The 20,526-nt window shown below is 44.3% G+C and overlaps 1 long non-coding RNA gene across 1 annotated transcript in view; it reads right to left on the reverse strand.

Annotated features, from left to right (window-relative positions):
* Nucleotides 1–9,262: 9,262 nt before the first annotated feature.
* LOC140708881 (uncharacterized) overlaps nucleotides 9,263–20,526 on the reverse strand; it is a 102,123-nt gene continuing 90,859 nt past the window's right edge. The window contains exons 2-3 of the long non-coding RNA XR_012089143.1: nucleotides 11,651–11,764; nucleotides 9,263–11,330 (exon numbers count right to left, since the gene is read on the reverse strand). This is a non-coding gene — a long non-coding RNA (uncharacterized lncRNA). The remainder of the gene's footprint in view (nucleotides 11,331–11,650; nucleotides 11,765–20,526) is intronic.

Here is a 20,526-nt window from a genome sequence, read left to right on the forward strand (position 1 = left end):
GGAGAAGCTTGATTGGTCCACAGGTCCCGCCTCCCTTACAGTGATTGGTTCAAATAAAAGCACGTGACACAAGTTAGATCAACGAGGCATAAGGAGAGGTCAGCTAGCGGCTTCCCGTAGCGTCCCTCTTCCTTGTACTTCGTCAGGCGTTTTTTGGGAAGTGAGAGTCCTTCCTGCTCCGGATTTTGTCCTGCTGCGGTGGGAGGCCGCCTGACTACCGGCTTCACTAAGCGGAGAGAGGCAGGGAGCCCCTGAAGCCCACCCTCCTGCCCGAGATTCCCCAGCATCCGACCAGTACATTCTTGTTGAAGCTAGCTTGTTTTGGGATGCTTGCCGCTCCCCACCCGCGCTGCAATGTGAGCACCATGAGGGCACGCACCCTATCCGTCTCCACTGCTGCACCCCCAGCTCTTATACATAGCTGGGCACCGAGAGATACCTTATAATATAGCTGAGTGATGAACGAGTGAAGTCATGGATGAACCTAATATAAGCGCAGAGCGGGGCGGGGTGGGGAGTTGGCTGAAAAACACTTTGAAAATAATCTAATCTACATGTCTCTTTTCTACTCTATAGTAAGAAAAGAAACAGGAGCTGCAGTGTTAGAACACAGTTATCCTAACTAGGGCACTCTCTAGTGCCATAATGAGGATCTTTGGTCACTATAAGGCAAGCATCCCAGAAGGGCTCTGATGCCAACGCCCGGTTCAAGTTGGAGAACAGGACACCCAGGAGGATCCAACTAAATAAAATTTCAGCGTCAGTTGATGATAGAAATAGAGGGTTGGTAAGAAAGAAGAAAGATACAAGATTTTGTATTTAGAATTTTTTTTTTTTTTTTGAGACAGAGTCTTGCTCTGTCGCCCAGGCTGGAGTGCAGTGGTGCGATCTCGGTTCACTGCAAGCTCCACCTCCCAGGTTCACGCCATTCTCCTTCCTCAGCCTCCCAAGTAGCTGGGACCACAGGCGCCCGCCACCATGCCCTGCTAATTTTTCGTATTTTTAGTAGAGACGGGGTTTCACCGTGTTAGCCAGGATGGTCTCCATCCCCTGACCTCGTGATCCACCCGCCTCGGCCTCCCAAAGTGCTGGGATTACAAGCGTGAGCCACCGCGCCCGATCTCTTTTTTTTTTTCTTTTTAAAGAACATACAATTTTTGTACTAGTTGATTAATGTTTAATGCTGGCTGTTTTGATGAATAAAGTTTAGGAAATATATGATTATGATTGCAGGGGCTTTTAGCATATAGAGCTGCATCTGCAGCCCACTTTGGACGTAGGGGTGAGACTATGCAAAGCCTTGTTTGCTGGGAATGCACCTCTCTAAACGTTCAAAATTGCAGAATGAAAGTTATGAAGCACTGGCAGACTTCACAATTCCCTTACATTCCATTCCATAGTTTGTCTATGCTTTTTACCAAATATTTCGTTTCTTTTTCTGAATTTCAGATATCCACATTCCACAGAGAATTTTTTTTAAATCAACTTTATTGAAGTATAATTTTCATAAATGTGCCAACTTTAAGTGTACCTTTTGATGAGTTTTACAAATACATATATTCGTGAAAACACCACCACAGTCAAACAGACTATTTCCATCATCCCCAAAGGTTTCCTTGTCCCCATTTGCAGTCAATATCTGTCTCCTTATCCCAGGGCCCAGGCAACCACTGATCCTCTTTACCTGTTCTAAAACTTCATATAAATAGAACTGTACAATATGTAGTTGTATTTGGCAGGTAGAGCTGCCAAAAAATACCACAGACTGGGTGGTGTAAGCAATGGAAATTTATTTTTTTACAGTTTTAAAGACTGGAAGTCCAAGATGAAGATGTCGGCAGGTTTGGTTTCTCCTGAGGCCTCTCTTTGGCTTGCAGATGGCTGTCTTCTGGCTCTGTCCTCACATGGCCTTTTCTCGGGACACACACATCCTTGGTGTCTCTTCCTCTTTTTATAAGGACACTAGTCCTATTGGGTTAGAGCCCCAATTCAATAGGTCCCTATCGGATTTGACTTATTGGCCCTTTGACTTCATTTAACTTTAATTACCTCTTTAAAGGCCCCATCTCCAAATACAGTCACGTTGTAGGAAAGGATTTCAACTTATGAATTTTGCGAGGGACACAATCAGTTCATAACAGTAGTCTTTTGTGTCTGACTTCTATGACTCAGCGTGTCTATGTGATTTATCCATGCCATGGCATCTATCAGTAGCTTGTTCCTTTTAATTGCTGAGTAGAAGTCCATTGTATGAATATATCACAGTTTATTTATCCTTTTATCTGTTGATGGACTTTGGGCTGTTTCCAGTTTTTTACTATTATGAATAAAACTGTTAACATTCTAGTATATCTTTTTGTGGACATATATCTTAGTTTATCTTGGGTAAATATCCAGGAGTAGGATTACTGGATTATATTGTGTTTAATTTTATAAGAAACTGTCAAACATTTCTTCAAAGTGGGTGTACCATTTTATATTTCCACCAGCAGTGTATGAAAGTTTCAGTTGTTCCACATCCTTACCAATGCTTGGGACTGTCAATTTGAAAAAAAGTCATTCTAGTAAGTAATGGTTCCTTGTTGTGGTTTTAACTTGCATTTCCCTGATGACCAATTGTTGAGCATCTCTTCATGTACTTATTTATCAACCAAATGTCTCGTTTGGTGGTGTCTGTGCAAGTCTTTTGCACTTTTTCTTTCTTTCTTTCTTTTTAAAAAAGACTTTAGGCCAGGTGTGGTGGCTCATGCCTGTAATCCCAGCACTTTGGGAGGCTCAGATAGGAGGATCGCTTGAGCCCAGTAGTTTGAGACCAGCCTGGGCAACATTGCAAGACCTCATCTCTATGAAAAAAATATATATTTTTTAAATAATTTAAAAGGACTTTATTTTTTTTTATTTTTATTTTTTTTTTGAGACGGAGTCTTGCTCTGTCGCCCGGGCTGGAGTGCAGTGGCCAGATCTCAGCTCACTGCAAGCTCCGCCTCCCGGGTTCACGCCATTCTCCTGCCTCAGCCTCCCGAGTAGCGGGGACTACAGGCGCCCGCCACTTCGCCCGGCTAGTTTTTTTTGTGTGTGTGTTTTTAGTAGAGACGGGGTTTCACCGTGTTAGCCAGGATGGTCTCGATCTCCTGACCTCGTGATCCGCCCATCTCGGCCTCCCAAAGTGCTGGGATTACAGGCTTGAGCCACCGTGCCCGGCCTAGGACTTTATTTTTTTAAGAGCAGTTTTAGGTTTACAGCAAAACTGAGAGGAAGATACAGATTTCTCATCTACTCCCTGCCCCAACATGTGTAGATCTCCCCCATTATCAATATCCCCTATGAGTATGGTGCAAATTGTTGCTGTTGATGAACCAACACTGACACATCACAATCACCCAAAGTGTATCGTTTACATCAGGATTCTCTCTTGGTGTTGTACATTCTGTGAGTTTGGACAAATGTATAATGATGTGTGTCCATCATTATAGTGTCTTACAGAGTTTTCACTGTCCTAAAAATCCTCTGTGCTCTGCCTATTCATCACCCTTCCCCACCCCATGTTTAAATTGGCATTGACAAACTTTTTTTTTTTTTTTTAATTTTCTATATATATTTTTTGAGGTGGAGTCTTGCTCTGTCGCCCAGGCTGGAGTGCAGTGGTGCGATCTCGGCTCACTGCAGCCCCTGTCTCCCAGGTTCAAGTGATTCTCCTGCCTCAGCCTCCCAAGTAGCTGGGATTACAGGCACCTGCCACCATGCCCAGCTAATTTTTGTATTTTTAGTAGAGACGGGGTCTCACCCTGTTGGCCAGGCTGGTCTCAAACTCCTGACTTCAAATCATCCACCCACCTTGGCCTCTCAAAGTGCTGAGATTACAAGCATGAGCCACCGCACCCGGTCGGGCAAAGTTGTTTATAATATTCCCTTACAATATCCTCCTATTACTTGTAAAATCTGTCATTAAGTCACTTCTCTTATTTCTGATATTCTTAATTTGTGGTTTTTTTCTCTTTTTTCCTGATCCATGCCTAGAAGTTGATCAATATGATCTTTTCAAATAACTAGCTTCTGGTGTCATTGATTTTTCTCCATTGTTTTTCAGTATTGTTTCATTAATTTCTGTTTTGATCTTCATTATTTCCTTTCCTCCGCTTACTTTGGGTTTCATTTGCTCTTCTTTTTCTCATTTCTTAAGGTAGAGACTGAAGTTATTGACTTGAAACCTTTTAAGTGCTGATTTAGTGGCACCCACAAATTTGGGTATGTTGGGTTTCCATTTTCATTCCATTCAAAATACATTCTGATCCCTCCTGCCTTTTTGACTGATAGGTTATTAAGAAGTGCCTTATCTAGTTTCCAAATATTTGGAGATTTTCTAAGACTCTATTATTCACTATTTATAATTTAATTCCATTGTGGTGAGATAACTTTTTTATTATGACTTGAATCCTTTCAAATGTTTGAGACTTGTTTTATGGCCCAGAATGTGGCCTATTTTGTTAAATGTTCCTTGTGCATGTGAAAAGAATGTGCATTTTGCTGTTGTTGGATGGAGTGTTCTGTAAGTGTCAACTAGGTCAAGTTGATTGATGGGGTTATTCAAATCCTCTATATACTTGCTTATTTCCTACCCAATTATCTATTGGTTATTGAGAGAGAGTAGTGAAATCTCTGATTATAATTATGATTTTTCTATTTGTCTTTGCAGCTCTATCCATTTTTGCTTCATGTATTTTGAAACTCTGTTACTAGGTGCATAAACTTTTAGAATTTTGATGTATTGACTTATGAAATGATCTTTACACTTGGTAATATTCTTGGATCTAAAATCTTCATCTGATACTCATATAGCCATTCTATCTTTTGATTAATGTTAGCTTGGCATATCTTTTTCCAACCTCCTTTTACATTTTAACATATTGTGTCTATATTGTGTTTCTTATAAGCATTATATAATGTCTTGCTTTTTAATCAAATCTGACAATCTCTGCCTATTAATTAGAACATTTAGACCACTTGCTTTTGTTTCTCACCTCAAAGAAACATGTGGGTTATTCTGTTTTAATTGTGGTAAAATATATATAACATAAAATTTATCATCTTAACCATTTTAAGTGTTTAGTACAGTAATGTTAAGTATATTCACATTGTTTTGCAACCAATCTCTAGAACTTTTTCATCTTGCAAAATTGAGACTCTTTGCCCATTAAACAACAACTCCCCATTTCCCTGCTCCCCACCTCTTGGCAGCCACCATTCTACTTTCTACTTTCTGCTCTAGATACCTCGTATAAGTGGAATCCTACAGTATAGACCATTTACTTATCATGTGATTATTGACAAGTTAAGTTTAAGCTTATCAGCTTCTTTTTGTTCTATATTTGTTCCATTTCTTTTTTGTTTCTTTGTTTTCTCTTTTTCTCCCTTCTTTTGGATTTTTTAAAAATAATTTCACTGTATTTTCTTTGTTGGGTTAGTAGCTGTAATTCTTTGTTTTGTTATTTTAATGGTTGCTTCAGGGTTTATGGCTTGTATATCTTATCACAGTCTGCCTTCACCACTTTACATATAAGAATTTTAATATACTTCCATTTCTCCTCTCCTGACCTTTCTGCTTTCATTATCATACTTTTTACTTATTCATATGTTATAAACCACACAATATGTCATATTTTTTATTTAAGCAGTCAATTATCATTGAAAGTGATACAGTCAATTATCATTTTATAAATCTTACATATTTGCCCATGTATTTACCTTTATTCCTTTGGGTAGATCTATGTTTCAATCTGGTATTATTTTCCTTCTGCTTCAAGGATTTTCTTTAACATTTCTTGTGTGTTTGTTTGAGACAGGCTCACTCTGTTACCCAGGCTGGAGTGCAGTGACGTGATCACGGCTCACTGCAGCCTTCACCTCTTGGGCTCAGGCAATCTTCCTGCCTCAGCCTCCTGAGTAGCTGGGACTACAGGTATGTGCCACCACACCCACCTACTTTTTTAATTTTTTGTAGTGATGGGGTCTAATCTTGTGGCCCAAGCTGTTCTTGAACTCCTGGGCTCAAAAGATCCTTCCATTTCAGCCTCCCAAAGTGTTGGGATTGCAGGTGTGAGCTACCGTGCCCAGCCTAACATTTTTTATAGTACAGTTTTGCCAGTGATGAATTTTTTCAACTTTTGCATATCTGAAAAGGTCTCTATTATAGCTTCATTTTTGAAGATATTTCTGCTGATATAGGATTCAGATTGACAGATTTTTTTTCTTTCAGCACTTAAATCTTGCTGCACTATTTTCTCACTTGCCCTGTTTCCAGCGGGAAATCTGCTGCTATCCTTATATTTGTACCTTTATATGTAATATGTCTTTTTTCTCTGGCTGCTTCTAAGATTTTCTCTTTATTACATATATTGAACAATTTGATTATATATGCACTGGTGTAATTTTCTTCAGACTTATTGTGCTGGGACTTATTGAGCTTCTTGAATTTGTGGGTTTATAGTTTTCATAAAAGAGAAAATTTTTGAGTGTTACTTCTTCAAATAATTTTTCTGTACTCCCTGTTTTTCACGGACTCCAATTACAGGTATATGAGCCTGCTTGAAGTTGTCCTGTAGCTTACTGTGCTCTATTAACTTTTTAAGCTTCTTTTTTCTCTGTATGTTTAATTTGAAATAGCTTCTATTGTTGTGTCTTTCTAATAACTAAAATTTTCCTCTGCTACATCTAGTCTGCTGTCAACCTTAGCCAATGCAATTTTCATCTTACTCATTGTAGTTTTCATGTTACTAATTTTAGTTTTCATCTCAAAAGTTCATTTTGCATCATTGAAATATTATGCATGTTTTTGAACATATGGAATACAGCCATAATAATTGTTTTAACATACTCATCTGTTAATTCTTTGTCAGTTTTGGGTCAATTTTATTATTTTATTTTTATTTATTATTATTTTTTGAGACAGAGTCTCACTCTGTCCCCCAGGCTGGAGTATAGTGGCGCGATGTCAGTTCACTGCAACCTCTACCTCCCGAGTTCAAGCAATTCTCTTGCCTCAACCTCCCTAGTAGCTGGGACTACAGGCACGTGCCACCATTCCTGGCTAATTTTTCGTAATTTTAGTAGAGACAGGATTTTACCATGTTAGCCAGGATGGTCTCGATCTCCTGACCTCGCAATCCGCCCACCTCGGCCTCCCGAAGTGCTAGGATGAGAGGTGTGAGTCACCGCACCCAGCTAGTTCTGGGTCAATTTTAATTGATTGATCTTTCTTCTCATTATGGGTTATATTTTGCATGCCTGGTATTCTTTCATTAGATGCCTAATGTGAATTTTACCTGTTGAGTACAGGATATTTTGGTATTTCTATAATATTCTTGAGCTTTGTTGTAGGATTGTTACAGGATTAGATTAGGTTACTTGGCAACAGTTTGATTCTTTTGGTCTGTCTTTTAAGAGTTATTGGGTGGGCCGGGCGCGGTGGCTCAAGCCTGTAATCCCAGCACTTTGGGAGGCCAAGACAGGCGGATCACGAGGTCAGGAGATTGAGACCATCCTGGCGAACATGGTGAAACCCCGTCTCTACTAAAAAAATACAAAAAACTAGCCAGGCGACGTGGCGGGCGCCTATAGTCCCAGCTACTCGGGAGGCTGAGGCAGGAGAATGGCATAAACCCGGGAGGTGCAGCTTGCAGTGAGCTGAGATCCGGCCACGGCACTCCAGCCTGGGCAGTAGAGCGAGACTCTGTCTCAAAAAAAAAAAAAAAAAAAAAAAAAGAGTTATTGTGTGGAGCCAGGCAAGGTGGATCATACCTATAATCCCATCACTTTGAACACTTTGGGAGGACGAGGCGGGAGGATCACTTCAGCCCAGGGGTTCAAGACTAGCCTGGGTAATATAGTGAGACTCCATCTCTATTAAAAAGTATAAAAATCAGCCAGGCAAGGTGGTATGGGCCTATAGTCTTAGCTACTCGGGAGCCTAAGGTGAGATGATTGCTTGAGCCCAGGAGGTTGAGGCTGCAGCGAGCCAAGATTGTGCCACTACACTCCAGGCTGGATGACAGAGTGAGACCCTGTTTCCAAAAAAATTAAAAAGGGTTATTAGGTGGGACCAAAGCAGTGTTTTGTATTGGGGTAATTATTCCTCAATACCAAGGCAATACCCTTTTGAGTATTTTACCCATGCCTCATGAATTAGGAAGTTTTCCAGTCTGGCTGGTGGAAACACTCTTCCCACCTCTGTGTGAACACGTAACATTGCTCTCTCATCCTCTTAGAAGGTTCTTTCCCTAGCTTTGGGTAGTTTTCTCACCCTATGGGTCAATAATGCCAGATACTTGGGGGAGACCCTCTGCACAACTCCAGGCCACTGTGTCGCTCTCTCCTGTCTAGTATTCTGTCCTGAAAACTCTGGCTACCTTGGTATCCTTGGACTCTTAGCTCTGTCTCTTCAACTCAGAATTGGCTGAGATGTGCCTGGTTTTCTCTCCCTCTACCACAGCCTGGAAGCCTTCATAAAGCAGTAAGCTGTGGGTGAGTTGTGGGGCTTCCCTTGTTTTTCCATCTCTCAGCAAATGTCCTTTCTTGCCTGAAACAGTCTTGAAAACCAACTTACCTTCTTTCCTTCCTTCCTTCTTCCTTCCCTCTTTCTTCCCCTTTCCTTCCTTCTTTCTTCCCATTCCTTCCCTCTCTCATCTCCCTCATTCTTTCCTTATCTCCCTCCCTCACTTCTTCCTTTCTTCCATCCTTCTTTCTTTCATTTCAGGAAGGAGAGGAAATCTAGTCACTATTGCTCCATCTTGGCCGGGAGCAAAAGTCCTTTCTGTTCAAATTCTTTTTTATCCTTTGTAACAACTATAATAGTGCTGGGCACATGGTTGGTTCGTTGATTGAATGCTTCTCGAGTGCATTCATCTTTTAAGTAATAATATCCAAGTAAAAATTTATTTAGAAATTCAATTGTAGGGCCGGGTGCGGTGGCTCACGCCTATAATTCCAGCACTTTGGGAGGCTGAGGTGGGTGGATCATTTGAGGTCAGGAGTTCAAGATCAGCCTGGCCAACATGGCGAAACCCCATCTCTATTAAAAATGCAAAAGTTAGCCAGGCATGATGGTGGGTGCCTGTAGTCCCAGCTACTTGGGAGACTGAGGCAGGAGAATTGCTTTAATGCGGAAGGCAGAGGTTGCAGTGAACCGAGATCATGCTACTACACTCCAGCCTGGGCGACAGAGCGAGACTCCGCCTCAAAAAAAAAAAAAAAAAAAAAAAAAACCAAACACACACACACAAAAACAAAACAAAACAAAACAAAAAAGAATGATTGAATGGGTAGGATACTTTCTTTCTTTCTTTCTTTTTTTTATAAGCGTCTCCCTCTGTTACCTAGGCTGGAGTACAATGATGTGATCTTGGCTCACTGCAACCTCTGCCTCCCGGGTTCAAGCAGTTCTGCCTCATCCTCCGGAGTAACTGGGACTACAGGTGCCTGCCACCACGCCTGGCTAATTTTTAATAGAGACAAGGTTTCACTGTGTTGACCAGGCTGGTCTCGAACTCCTGACTTCAAGAGATCCGCCCTCCTCAGCCTCCCAGAGTGCTGGGATTATAGGCGTGAGCCACCACACCTGACCTAGAACACTTTTTGTTTCACCAAACAATGTAATTTTATTTCAGTAATATCTCTATCTGATGTTCCTCTTTCCATTTTATAAATTGAAGCTCTAGTTCTAATAGACTCATGTCTCTTCTGGTCTCTTTACAGTGTGCTCTGTTAGCCCTCACTTTGTAACATTTTTCATCAGATGAAGTTAAGACAAAGCAATATTTCTTCCTCTACAAGACAGGCTGACATACTGATTTGGAAATCTTCATTGAAGAAATTTGGCTTATATTCTTGGAAACTTCAGGCTTGCATAAGACTTTGACTTCTAGCTTAATTCTTGTGGAATCTTGGGGTTCAGGCCCTTCTCATCAAGTTCTTTCTGTGGCCCAGCCAAACCTTGCGCATCCTTCCAGCCCAGCTTAAGCCTTCCTTCCTCTGTGACGCCTACTGCCACAGTGATCTGGAACTTCATTGTCTTTTCCATTCACCTGGTGCCTAATCAACTGTACTGCCTTGTCATACCCTTTGTATTTAGTCAGAGCATCTGTTTCAACCAGCTTGTAACCACCTTCAGACGGGAGGCCCACAGTGCCTAAAACAGTAATAATAATAATAATAATAATAGTAATAACCAGCATTTATTGAGTACTTACCATGTGCCAGGCCCTATTCTAAGAGCTTGTTATGGATGACTTCAGTTAACTTTCACCCATTCAAAGGGGATAGTGCTGTTACAATCCCACTTTCCAGATAAGGAAGCAGAAGACCAGGGGAGTTGGGTCAGTTAGCAGAGCCAGGATTTAAACTCAAGCACTCTGAGAGCAGAGCCTGAGCCACCCTCAACCCCTACACTCTGCCATGGCACTGGGGGTGCAGTAGTTGCTCAATATAGCTTTGTTGAATGAATGAAAACATGGAGGCTTGTCCTGTGCAGGAGAGAAACCTCCAGAGGAGGCCCTGTTCTGTTACACTTACAGCTTTGCTGTTTGCCGTCACTACTTGCACATCATTGCTGTTGTTTCAGGAGCAAGATCCTGTGTGGTCCAGGAGGGAAAAGAGGTTAGGAAGTGAGATGCCCACACCCCTCTCCTGCCTTCCTCTCTTGCAGGTTGGGCAGCGAACAAGTTGGGGCAGCTCTTCTTCCTACCACCCCTTGCTCTCAGAGCTAGCCAGCAACCTGGAGCAGGGAGAGGTAGAAAGGAAGGCATGGGGGGCAGCCACAGCTTCAGAATCACTGGTTCCTGGGGCCCTTGCCTTCTGAGGCTCAGTCAACCGGATGTTCCTTTAGCTTGCCGGAATTTGGCTGGATTTACAGAGATAAGATCAATCTGACCCTTAATTCCTTAAATGTAATTTATGGGCTTGCCTCCTGTGTGCCACAACACGTCTGGCTATCCAAAATCTGGTAATTATTTATGTAAACACAGGATCCTGCCTTTGTGGATTATAATTGGACTTGAACAGCAAGAAGCAGGGACTTACACAGTTGGGGCTGCACTGAAACCCTTCTTTTGAAAACACTCACCTGAGCCTTTGAAATCTTCCCTGTGGCTCATGGATGGCTTTAACCAGACCAAAAAACATTCTTTTCTCCTCCTCCTGCAGGCCTGGGCAAATTTGTTCCCAAACACCACGAGGTTTTCTAGGTCCTTTCAGAGGATGGGCTGAAGATACCCCGTCATCTGGACTGGACTGAGAGGACAGGTGCCCTGGGAGGGAGCCTCCATGGATCTCCTCATTGTCTGTTGGGACATGAATTTTTATACCCCCTCTAAGAAGAAACAGGATTAGGAATTTTATGCTGTTTGGAAAAGAGGAGAGGTGGCTGGCACAAGAGAAAGATCTTTGTTTTTTATTCATGCTGTGAGTTTCCCAGGAGCCTTTGCTGTACATACACACACAAGAGCCAGGAGGATTAGAGGAAAGAAAATGAGTTGATTGAACCAGATGGTTCAGGAAGCACTCCCAGGAGGCTGCTGGGATGGATGAATCTGTGTCTTTAAATAACATTAATTTCAGAAAGGCCCAAATTGTTTCCTAAATTACTACACTGAACTCTTACCTTTCATCTGTTTTTATGGCACCTCTCTGGTTGAAGGCAGGAGCTACTGCTTTCTGACAAACCAGCTTTGGAGAAATCCATCATCCTTGGTGAAGCTGGTAAGGAATTGTTTTCCTGGAGGAAAAAGAAATCCTTAAGAATCCAAGTGCTTTGAAAAACAGATTTAGGCAGAAACAAGCACCCCTGGGTGATCTGAACAAGCTACCAAGTTCTAATGCCAGCTGAGACACTCATTTCCTCAGTGGCTGGGGGCAAACCACTTAACCTCAGTTTCCCCATCTGTAAAATGGGGTTAATAATGCTTACCTGCTGCAGGAGTGCTGTGAGGTTTTAATTGGGTAATGGCTGTGGAGCCCTTTGATGTAGTAAGTTTTATTAACTTGTAAGGGGTTCCCTGAGGCCAGAAAAAGCAGTTAAACCCAAGAGAGAGAAGAAAGGCACTGAAAAGAAAGCAAAGCTCAGCTAAGTGTTTCACCTCCAGCTCCAATTTCAGAAGTGTGGAGTCCAGCTGCTCCACTGTGAGTGGAAAGCAGTGACTGGGGCTGGGGACTGTCTGAATAGCCTCGGGGGAGGCAAAGCTTCAGGGTCATCTCAGAGGGAGCTTGGCTTTCAGATTGTGAAGGGTAAAGGTAAGCAAGTAGTCTTGCTTGATCAAACCAGGATCATTCTCTGGCCCCACCGAGGTTCTTTGCTAAGAACCTTCTCCAGTAAGAGAATTATTTTGCTATTAATCCAAGGTCCTTGTAATTGAATTTAGAAACCCCTAGCCTCTGGCCTCCTGTTTCCCAACAATTAAATAGAGAACTGGCCTCTAGCCAGGGTTGCTGACCAGAGAAGAGTTGGAAGGACAGCACCAACCAAAGGTTAGAAAACTGGGGAGTTTTCCAAGCTCCACCACTCACAGCTAGGCAGACCAACCTAGACTGCTCGGCCAGCTCTGTGCTTCAGTTTCCCACTCCATAAAATTGATTGCCGTTAAAGCCCAAATAATTAAGATTTGGAACGTGAAATGCACTAAAATGATAAAGAACAAACCCCTACTCGCCTTTCAGTGAGTTAAAAAAAATCAATTATTTGAATAATTTTACTCCAAGCCAACTCATTCAGCATGAGAGACCCCATGCTCCTCTTCCTCCTGTCTAACTTTTGTTGGGTGCCCACCACACAGCCACGGTCATTCACCATCAGCTACATGAACATAGCCCAGGAGGGTACTCAACTTGTCCTGGTTTGCCTAGACTATCCTCGTTTTAGCTCTGAAAATCTCATGTTCCAGGAGCCCCTCCTAATCGCAGGCAAACTGGGATGGCTGATCACCCTAACAGGTCCTTGGGCTGGTTGGAAAGTGCTGGCTACAGTTCCTGCCAAGCAGTTATTGACCTACCACAGGCATATCTTAGGAAAAGGGGTGCAGTGGTGTGGCAGAGGTGAGGGAGTCCTATGATCCAGGCTGTCATTCCTGGCTCTGCCTCTCTCTACTGACTTCAGATCAGACCCGTGGCCTCAGTTTCCTCACCTGCAAAGGGAGGCAGTGTGACATGATACCTTTTCACCTTTCCTCCAGGAGACATGGCTGCAAAGACACGTCCATCAACTTGCCCAGCCCCAGGGGGGATGCTGTGTGCTTTGCAATGAGTGGCAAAACACACAGCGTGGGGACACACTGGGGACCAAAGTCCATCCCTGCTTGTGGGATTCAGCTCCTTGGTGCCCACTGATTCCTTTAATGCTCTTTCTTTGTGAGAAGGAAGCACATGGGTGGGAATGTGTCAGCCCTCAACTAATCAGTTGAGTGTTGTACATATCTCTTTAGATCACTTTCCTTCCTAAAATGAGCACATTATATCCCTGAGATCTGAAACTTGACTTTTCCAAGACTGTGTTCAAGTTTGGCAAAATGAGCACTGAGTCCAAAAATTAAAGCAATTTAAAAGACCCACTGTTTCCCTTATCATAATTTAGGGTACACATTTTTAGTATGGTTTTCTATTCCTGTGTTTTATTTTACAATATAAAGAAAAATACCTGCTGTAAAGGAAGTAAAATTCTATAAATTATACATATGTTTTGTCTTCATTGTCCAGATTCTCCAGCCAGCCTATTGCTTGGATATACCCTTTGTTCAATCCATGTAGACAGAGGAGATAATGAGGGTTGGGATTGTGTTGATGGAGGTGGCTTTCTTTTTGGGGATTGATTCTTTTAAAAATGCCCTTGATAGGCGCTTATCTTAATGCAAACAGTCTTCTCGTGACAGACCGGAACCTGGCTTTTATAATATTAAAAAAAGTAATTTACATTAAGAAGAAATGGGAAACAGTGATTGAATCAAAGCCACCCTGAGCAGCTTCCCCCTGCTCTGCCCCATCTGAAAACAGCCCTGTTTCCATTTCACGGCTGAGCTCAGCCTGCCTGCTCCAGACGTCCAGACCTCGCACTCTATAAATTGTCTCTGCCCTTGCCCCGGAGTTGCTGACTATATGTATTTTTGGGCCCGGCATTAATTCCCTCATCCTTGGCTGGTGACATTAAGATTTGTAACTGATAGAATGTGTTTTTAATGTATTTCCTGCAGGTTACTATTAAAGAAATCTAATTCTTCTGAACTTGCAAAAGATTCTGCTGCCATTAAAAAAAAAAAAAAAAAAAAAAGGTATTACGGGAAGAATTTCCCCGAAGCCTCCAGATGGACTGGGCAGCCAGAGGGGTCTGGGGCTCTAGAATTCTCTGCTTAGCTCTGCCACTCACTCTTCCTCCTCCTGCCCAGTCTGTTCTCTCTCTGCACCTTAGTATTCCTGGGTATGAAATGAGGATAAATATTTGTCTATGAGATGAGGGTGTTGTAAGGATTAATTGGCTGGTGCTTCGGGAAGCCTTTGAAGATGAAAGACGCTCTCTGCAGATGCTAAGTAAACTCATAACGTGTCTGGCTTTAATGAGCCAGGTGAAGCCAGTGGGGATGGCTGGAGATTAACTGTGCCTAGTCCAGAGCCTGCCTGCATGGGCTGGACTGAAAACGGGGTGGAGCTCCCCGCTGGTCCCCTGCGTTTGATCTCATCACTGTTTCCCCTGACTCCTGGCACAGAGCCTGGCACATTGGTTCTCTAGAACTATATGCAGAAGGTAGTGAGTTAGAATTTAACCTAGCCTCTCATGTCGCAGAGAGCAGGGCTCCAGACTTCCTAAATCATGCTTATTGCCTCTCATTCTAGCATATGGCTTGGGCAAGTTACTTAACCTCTGAATCTCAGTACCTCATTTGCCAGTGGGGATAGTCAGAGTCCCCACCTTGAAGGTCTGTGGTGAGGATTTGTCATAAACATGGCTAACAGCAATTAAGCATTTGCTCTGTGTCATACACAGGTTCTAAGCGTTTTACGCTCATGAACTCACTAAACTCTCACACACCAATCCCACCAGGGGGGAACTGTTATCCCCATTCTACAAATGGCAGAACCGAGGCACAGAGAGATTACTCGGTCGCTTACCCAAGGCCTGAGTTCTTCAGGGTTAGCTAGACCACTGCTCACAACATGGAATACTGCCTGTTATGCTTAACAGAGTGCTGGACACATCATCAGTGTACAACAAACAGGTTGCTTGAGGGGTTCTCAGACTGCCTGTTTTGCCCAGCCAGGAATATAGGAGCTAGGAGAAAAGGGACCAGAGTAGACACAGACAGAGGCCCCAAGCTAGGGGAAGTCACCAGGTCCATGTGCAACAAGCCAACGTGTAGGTTTCACAAAGGTGTAAGTCTGGGCCTGCTCAGGGTGACCACGTTTGGGACCCATGATACTTTGTCAAAAAATTTTCCTACCAAATCATGGTACCTCAAAGACAATCTGAGCTATGAGATTTGAATGCTGACCTATGGGAACTCCTGGGACTGTGCCATGGCTTACGGTGGAGGATGGTGCTGTATGCAGTGTTGCTATTCCAGGCAATCAAACCGAGGATCAGAATGAATCAACATACATTAAGACTCTGGCCCAAGCAGTCCTCTGTATCCACCTGAGGAGCCAGAAGGGAGACTGAGACCCACAGAAGAATGATTTCATACTCCAGTACTGTGACATCACGACCCAGGCTCTGACATAGGAAGGGAACCAGCTGAAACGTGGGTTGGGGAAGCCTCTGGTCGGAACAGAAATATCTTCAGTAACTGCTGCTGGTGATAGGAGGGGAAATGGAATTTTGTTTAAATATTATGTTGTTTTGAAAAGTCTGACTAATGTGAAAGTCCCTATTTAAAAAGGAGTTGACTCTACATTGAAATTGGTTGGTGTTTCCACACCCACATGTTGACTAAGGCCTTGAAAAACAAACTTCCTGGTAGATCCTGATGCAAATCACCTGGGAGCAAATGCTTCAAGGTACAATCTGTGAGCTGTGAGCAGACAGGCCCAGCCAAGAAAAATTCTGGGGCTGTGCTTATGAAAAGGCAAACAGATCCCCAAAGAAGGCCCAAACCCTAACTGGCTTTGGGCACCGGCCCTCCAGGAAAGAACACACAGATTGGAAGGAGGCCCTAGCACACATCTCTGGGACCCCAGTGAGCCCCCACTTCAGAGCCCCTCTCAGAAACACAGAGAATGGGGGAAGAGGGAGGGCCACATGGAGCCTTCTCTTACTGAGCATAAATGTGTGTCATTCACTGAATCTTTAGCACATCCCCATGAAGCATGTGCATATTACTATCACGATGTCCATCTTCCTGATGTAGAAATAGGCTTAGGGAGTTTTAAGCAGTGTGACCTATGTCCTAGTTTGCCCCAAAGAGTTTTGATTTGTGCTGTTGTCTCAGCATAACCGGTAATAGCCTTTCCCTTCATTCTCATAAGGGCCCCGTTTGGACATTCTAAGTTAAGTGATTTGCCCAAATTCACCCCACTAGTGAGTGGCAGAATTGGAATTCAAATCCTCGTTTTCCTCTGCTCAGAAAGCAGACCCCCCAGGGCAATTTCTCCTCATTCACAATAACAAAGGTGGTTCAGGGGCATGATTTCCAAAGTCTCAGCAGCCCTTTGGGAGCTGGGTGCCTGCTCTCCTCCTCTCTTGCACTGAGGGCCTCTCCAAGCCTGTCTGATTGTCTCTCTGTGCAGGAAGGAGCCTACTGGTGGCGTCAGTGCTCAACAGACAAACCACACATGTTCACCAGCACCCCACCTTGCTATGTTTGTTTTGTCTGCTGAGCATGTTTCTACCAGCTCCTCCACGATAAAAATGCAAAATAGGGCTTCCCCATTTGGGCCACCAGCCCAGCTCCCGAGCCCTAACCTAGGCCAGCACCACTTCACCTGACTGAGAAGACCCCTTTCCTTGGAAGACTGCCCTGGGGCCGGTCCTCAGCTGTCCGGACTTCCACGGCCTCTGTTTCTCTAACACTTGCCTTGAGACACAGTGAGGATTTGTCTGTGTCCCAAGTTCCTCTACAACTATTTATTTTTCAGGACCACAGAACTGATCCAATCCAAGCTCATTTTTCTGGTGAAGAAACTCAGGTCCAGAGACATCAAATGACTTGCCCAAGAGCACACAGCTGAAAGTTGAAGGCAAAAGACCAGGTCTCCTGACTCTGAGGCTAGTTTCAAGCTGTGTTAGTTCCCACTTTGGCCTGAGACCACTTAGTACGGGGAGACCTCCAGTAATACACCTGGAGAAGGCCTTTACGTGATGATGCTTGGATGCCAGAGACCAAGATTTGTTTGCGTGAAATGTCCCTCAGCCCAATTGCTAATATCTCAGGATCAGCAGCAGGGCCTTCATTCAACCACCCACTGAATCCACACGCCTACCTCCCTGCCAGGTGGTTATGCACAAACACCTCCAAGTAAAATAAATCACTTCTCCTGAGATGGCCCTCTGTCTTCAGACAACTGGCTGCTAGAGATCCCTTCTGATTATTGAATGGGAGATGCTTTTCTTTCACCCAGTCCAGGGCAAGTCTGGGGCCCCTTCTTCACACCCTTAAAGTTGAAGATTCATAACTACCACTCTTTTGATTGTTCCTCACGTGATGTTGTCTTGCAATATGCATTTGGAGTGCAGACTAGATGGTCAGACCTGAGACTGAAGCCTGAGACTCTGCCTTTTATCTGCTGTGTGGCTTTGGGCAAATGACTTAACCTCTCTGAACTTCAGTTTACTCATCAGAAATATGATGAGATCATGCTTAGTGTTTACTTCATTGGGTTTTGTGAGGATCACAAAATGATGAGATTATCTACATTACTGGCTAGCTCCAGGATCTGGCACAGTAAGCACTTACAAAGGGGAATAATTAAGGCCGGACGCGGTGGCTGAAGCCTGTAATCCCAGCACTTTGGGAGGCCGAGACGGGCGGATCACGAGGTCAGGAGATCGAGACCATCCTGGCTAACACAGTGAAACCCCGTCTCTACTAAAAAATACAAAAAACTAGCCGGGCGAGGTGGCGGGCGCCTGTAGTCCCAGCTACTCAGGAGGCTGAGGCAGGAGAATGGCGTGAACCCGGGAGACGGAGCTTGCAGTGAGCTGAGATCCGGCCACTGCACTCCAGCCCGGGCGACAGAGCGAGACTCCGCCTCAAAAAAAAATAAAATAAAATAAAGGGGAATAATTAATATTCTTACTTTTTTAAATATATAGACAGCCTCTGTCACCCAGGCTGGAGTGCAGTGGTGTGATCATGGCTCACTACAGCCTCACCTTCTCAGGTTCAACAAAGCAGAGGCTCTCACCTCAGCTTCCTGAGTAGATGGGACTACAGGCATATGCCACCATGCCTGGCTAATATTGTTTTTTTGTGGAGATGGGTCTCCCTGTATTGCCCAGGCTGATCTCAAATTCCTGGGCTCAAATGATCCTCCCTTCTTAGCCTCTGAAGTGCTGGGATTACAGGTGTGAGCCATCACACCAGGCCAATATTCTCCCTTTTCCTCAACTTCATACTGTATTTCTCTAAATGCAGCACCGAAGTTTTTGTTTCTCTGGAAGCCATATCACATGACCAACTTTTATCATGAACTAAAACTTGTGTCCCTTTTTCACATACACAACTGCTAACACATTTCACCCCTAACGTGTCCTCTCACAATTTTGTTTTGCTTCATTCTCCTCCTCGAGCTTGCAGCTCCCTGAACTCTTTTCATCCTTTTAGAGGCTGCCTATCTTTCTGGCCCATCAAGACTGTCTTCTGGATTGAAGATCTGGAGACCAGGGGAAGACGATAACCATGTGAAAACCACGAAGGCTTAGCCGTGTGAGGCTCCTGCCTGCATCTTTCTGCTTTCCCCCCTTGTGGGTCCTTAAAAGCCTGCCCAGCTGCGCAATGAGGTGACCCCTTCGAGCCTGCCTGGCTGGGTTGACGTTCCGCAAGCAATTGTCTGCAGAGGAGCTCTTATGCTCCTTTTGAAGTTCAGTGGAGTGAAGTGTAATCTAAGTGAGCTGGAACACATTTCGATAAAACAGCTTCTATGTCCAGGACCTCCTTTAGGCAAAGCCATCAACATGGGAATCGGAGCCGGGCTCAGCTGAGCTTTCCAGTCTGAGTTCCCCAGGCCTTCCACTGGCTTTTGATCACAGGACATTAAGATTTTGGCGCTCAGAGGGATAGCTCAGTGTAACCCCCTTATACACAGATGAGGAAACTGAGGCCCAGGGAGGGGTAGTAACTTGCCTAAGGTCACATAGCTGGTGAGGCGCAGAACCAGTGCTGGGACACTTGTCCACACTGGCTAGACCCTCCCTGTGCTATACAGAATGGCAGGTGGACAGGGAGGAAAAAGATAAAAAGGACAATGCAAACATGGAAGGGTCAAGTTTCCTCCCTGGAGGACGCCTGGCAGGCCATGGTGTCCACACACAGGCCAGGCTGGCTGAGGAGGGGAGGATAACAGCATAAGTCTGATGAGTCCTCACAACTTTTTCAAAGCACGTTTGCATTTTTGTTCTCAACTGAGTCCCATAACACCAGGAGGAACTCATCAGGGCTGGTGTCTTGCTGATGGGGCGTCTACCAGAAAGGTGAATTGACCTGCCTAAGGTCTCAAAGAGCAGGTGGGATGCTTCCATGGGAGTGTTTTGCCCTGGAAAATGGCTTTAAAATCACTTGGGTAATATATGGGAAGTAACAGAATCAATTTTGTAAGGTTGTTGTGAGGATTAAATAAGTGCTTCGAATTGTGGCTCAGTAAGGCTGGCTTCTGTCATCACAATCATCACCACCATCACTATCACCACTATCATTACCACCACCACCACCACAACCACCCCACCATCATCACCACTACCACCACCATCACCATCACAACCACCATCACTACTACCACTATCATTACCACCACCACCACCACCACAACCACCCCACCATCATCACCACTACCATCACCATCACCACAACCACCCCACCATCATCACCACTACCACCACCATCACCACAACCACCCCACCATCATCACCACTACCACCACCATCACCATCACAACCACCATCACTACTACCACTATCATTACCACCACCACCACCACAACCACCCCACCATCATCACCACTACCATCACCATCACAACCACCCCACCATCATCACCACTACCACCACCATCACCATCACAACCACCATCACTATCACCACTATCATTACCACCACCACCACAACCACCACCCCACCATCATCACCGCTACCACCACCATCACCATCACAACCACCCCACCATCATCACCACTACCATCACCACCACCATCACAACCACCCCACCATCATCACCACTACCACCACCATCACCATCACAACCACCATCACTACTACCACTATCATTACCACCACCACCACCACCACAACCACCCCACCATCATCACCACTACCACCACCATCACCATCACAACCACCATCACTACTAC

This window comes from Chlorocebus sabaeus, chromosome 17 (genome assembly GCF_047675955.1).
Source record: "Chlorocebus sabaeus isolate Y175 chromosome 17, mChlSab1.0.hap1, whole genome shotgun sequence".
Classification (NCBI taxonomy): domain Eukaryota; kingdom Metazoa; phylum Chordata; class Mammalia; order Primates; family Cercopithecidae; genus Chlorocebus; species Chlorocebus sabaeus.